Source organism: Vespula pensylvanica, chromosome 15, assembly GCF_014466175.1.
Source record: "Vespula pensylvanica isolate Volc-1 chromosome 15, ASM1446617v1, whole genome shotgun sequence".
NCBI classification, from domain to species: domain Eukaryota; kingdom Metazoa; phylum Arthropoda; class Insecta; order Hymenoptera; family Vespidae; genus Vespula; species Vespula pensylvanica.
This window is the reverse complement of record NC_057699.1, coordinates 2,488,429-2,492,548: the sequence shown is the minus strand read 5'-3', so window position 1 is coordinate 2,492,548 and position 4,120 is coordinate 2,488,429. Positions and strand designations below refer to the sequence as shown.

The 4,120-nt window shown below is 29.4% G+C and overlaps 1 protein-coding gene and 1 long non-coding RNA gene across 3 annotated transcripts in view; one reads left to right on the top strand and one right to left on the bottom strand.

Moving 5' to 3' along the window:
* Positions 1 to 4,120, top strand: part of LOC122634635 (glyoxalase domain-containing protein 4) — an 11,376-nt gene that overhangs the window by 3,876 nt on the left and 3,380 nt on the right. The window lies entirely within an intron of this gene.
* The window catches only part of LOC122634637, a 6,093-nt gene continuing 2,176 nt past the window's right edge, over positions 204 to 4,120 (bottom strand). Inside the window, exons 3-4 of the long non-coding RNA XR_006328445.1 lie at positions 544 to 674; positions 204 to 293 (exon numbers count right to left, since the gene is read on the bottom strand). This is a non-coding gene — a long non-coding RNA (uncharacterized LOC122634637). The remainder of the gene's footprint in view (positions 294 to 543; positions 675 to 4,120) is intronic.

Here is a 4,120-nt window from a genome sequence, read left to right as displayed (position 1 = left end):
TAAAATATTATATAATAAAAGTTCTGGATATAATAGAGCATAGAAACTTACAATAAGACTACGATAGAACACATGAATATACATACAGTCGTATAACGCGATAGATAGTTCGTAAGAATTAAAATCTATTTTTTTGTAGTAATTGAATTTAAATAAAAATTTCTTAACGATGTACTTTTTTGTATATACCCATACACGAAGAGCAGCAGGAAGTATATGATAACTCCTATCAAATGTGTAGGCGTCCAAACGAATTGATGAATATTATATTGGCCAATATGATAATTAATAACCTGAAAATATCCAAACTATTATTAATATAAAATACGTACAAGATTGTATAAGATGTATACGATTATGTTAAAGATTACATGTGTAATGTATAAGATTGTACACGTGTAAATGTGATTTGCGTAATCAATATATAAATGCTATATCGTATATCGAAATCTGATATGATATAAAATAGGAATAATAAGTTGTAAATGATTAAATCAAGTTTGTAAAATATTATATGTAATACAAATGAAAAATTAGACTTACTGAAATTGAAGAAGCAGGAACAGGTTCGAACACGTCTGGAAGGTTGCTTATACGAACGAAAACTGTAGAGATGAGTCAGGAAGATCGTCCTCTAGACCGTCCCTTGATTGTTTACATATTGTTGATACATCCTAGAGAGTACAATACAGCGTATACATAGCGTACACAAATACGCACATATATAGATATACTTAGAATATTATTACATACGATTGCTTTCTCTTTTGTTGCTTGCCGGAGACTCATTTCCAAGAATTATATGGCAACTGGTGGGGGAACTTTAAAACTATTATTTATATCCTAATGTTATCTTTCCATCTTTATTAAAGGACTTATTATATATATTTAAAAACATCTTTAATTTTTCAGCGAACGTAAGTAAAATAGAAAATATAATATTTAACGTGAAATGCGTAAATAAAAATAAATAGGAATAAATGGAAATAGATAAGAACAAATAAAAATAATAAAGAAATTAGAATTTTTCGATGCGTTTCTTTAAGAAATTATTTTAGAATTCTATCATATATAATCTACTTATCTACCAAAATACAATGTAAAATTTAAAATACTTCAATGTGTAGTTACAATTAGATAGAAAAGATTTTGGAAACGCACTGAAACATGCAGCCATTCGCCCGGTAGTACTTACATAGTATTATTAAAAATAATACTATCAGAATAATGATAACTGGATAATTCACAATTACATTTCGATATATCGCAAGTAATACCGACCCAGATCCCACCGCGTGGAGGTTGCTGCATATGGAGATCCACGGGCTAAAATAACATACTAATTAATCGCGTTTAATAAAAATCTTCTATCGATCCGATCGTGGTCGATCGAAGATTCATCAACCGCAATTTTGCCCTATCCTACCCGGGAGAAAAAGCTTGAATTCTTTACTAATAATCTTAAAAATATCTTCGCACGATCTTGATATAATTAATTCACGTAATATGATATACATATAATTTGTATATCCCGGAAATATACAATGTACATGTACTTTATAATCACTACTATGTTACATTTATAATTAATATATTATGTTATTGATAAATTTAAAGCTGGAGATTTAAAAGTTAAATAAGGTAATAGGGAAAATTATGAAACAAAAATATGTTGATTCATAAATAATTGCCATTTTGTAAATAATGGCATTCATTCATGAATCAACTGTATATATATCCAAGCTTTTTTAAACTATCTTAATTGCTAAGCGGCAGATAATTAACTGATCTACCATTTTTGTCTTAAATTAGCCTTAAAGATAAGTTAATCTTAAAAATAGAATCCTTAATAGTACTATTAAGAAAGTGCTAAAGCGTAAAAAATCAAGCATATAATCCCAACATACACCATTTACCATGCCTTATAAATTAACATGCAATAGAATTATATTTTGAAGAAATAATTACTTACTAATATATTTTGCTAATATACTTTAGTTCGTAAAATAATGCATAATATAAATTATTCTAAGTTAGTTATATATAATTTTAGTATTTAGTATACTTTATATTCTTCTTTTGCAATACCAATTGATTCATTATCAAATACCTGAAAAATTAAAAATAGTGTATATATAATAAGTAAAAACAAAAAAAAAATAAAACTGCCAAAGTATGCAATTTTATTCTACGTGTTGTTGATATTATTAACATAAAATCAAACAAACCACACATAAGATCTATGCAACGAGACCTGAAACACATAAACATTTCATTAATAAACATCTTCAAAATCTTTGGAAGATCCTACAAATATTTGAATATAATTCCTGCAATTATATTGATTATAATTAATATTGAAATTATATAAAAAAAAAAACTTTTAAATAACATCTTTTATATAGCAGCCAGTTTAGGCGCTCTAATACGCGAAAATCGAAAAAAATTAATGTCAACAAATCCAACGATGTTCACCTGTAACAAAAAGAAAATATATTAATCGTACAATCAATATGCAAAAGCATATTTTTATGAATCCCTATATCACGTTGTAAAAAAATGTAAACGCGTGACTCTACTTAAGCAACATTAAATGAAATGATCCATCATCTCCATCTGTAAAAATTATTACTGACGAGCAAAATGACAACGTGGTAAAAAAAATGTGATAAGACTACGAGCCATTATCAGAGGAACATATGATCCTTTGAAAAAAGGACTCGTCGTCGATAGTTGCCCTCTTGAGCCACAATATTGTGGGGGCCTCTTCGGCATATAGCCTCTTCTTTGCTTCGTGCCTTAACAATTGCTATAGAGCATTCCCTGACAAGAACTACAAAGAAAAAAAAAATTAAAAATAAAAGCTTATTATACATTTTATGAACTATCCTAGTCTGTGGACGATCAATGGATCGAAAGAATCCATCAATCGTACGCATTTACACAGACACATTTACTCGAATGCCCAAGCAAATATCTAAGCTAATCGATGAACCTATTATTAACACTTCGCATTTAAAAAATTAAAAAGTATCGAAAAAAACTACAAAATCTATGATATATCTCATGGTCTTATCCTTTTATAGAATCACGTTTACTTTGTATTTTTACTATTTTTACTTTACTATATGTACATGTATAAAAAATTATATATTCTTTATAAAAAACAAGTCACAAAAGAGTGCGAAGTGTTAATATGCTTAATACTAAGTATCCAACACGTTCAAAAATCTTTGCTAATTCGAAGAAAAGAAATTTTTAAACAAATGCAAAGACTTTTAAACTGTTGAATACTGATAGGTATATCTTGCAATACAGAGCATCAGCAAAATATGAGGGGAAAAAAAACACAAAGATGCTATAATAATTGCAAAATTTGCTGAAACTTTGCCTAATATGCGGATACGGAACATTCCACTCCTGAGTGGAAATTAGAACGCATTGTATCCGGTCCTACCTACTTAAAATTAAATACACAGTCACACAGAAAAAGTATGCTACCTGCCTGCCTACAACCTATATTTAAAAAATAGCAAGACATTCGTTCCAACACACACACTCCACGATTCTCTCACATACCGCCAGGGTGCAAAAGCCTACACTAGAGAGTATGCCCCGGGGCACCTCCGACACCCTAGCTCAAACGCGTATTTTTTCTAATATATTAGGAGTACGTACCAATTGCTGTAATCGACTGTCAAGGCTAATGATTATTGCGTAAATGACTAAAGCAAAAAATACTAGTATATACTAGTATATATATGCATACTAGTAATATACGAATATTTACATACAATATGTGTTGACTCTACTATGCAAAACGACATAAATAATAATACATTAGTATAATATTTCGAATAATAATCTATTAGTATAATTGTTTTATTCGTATTTATTTATAAATAATCGCGAAACGATGGACAATGCACCACCTAGCACGAACATACAGATGCAAGGTACATCGTGCACAATCACTAACGCTATGACAGTCGCCAATATGGGGAAACTTAAAACTAAACCCATACTAACAGTTTCTCACCCATACGAGTAATACCTGGGCACACGTATAAATGAGAACGCAGAAAGTATGGGGGGGAGAAACGGGAATTAGTTTATTAGA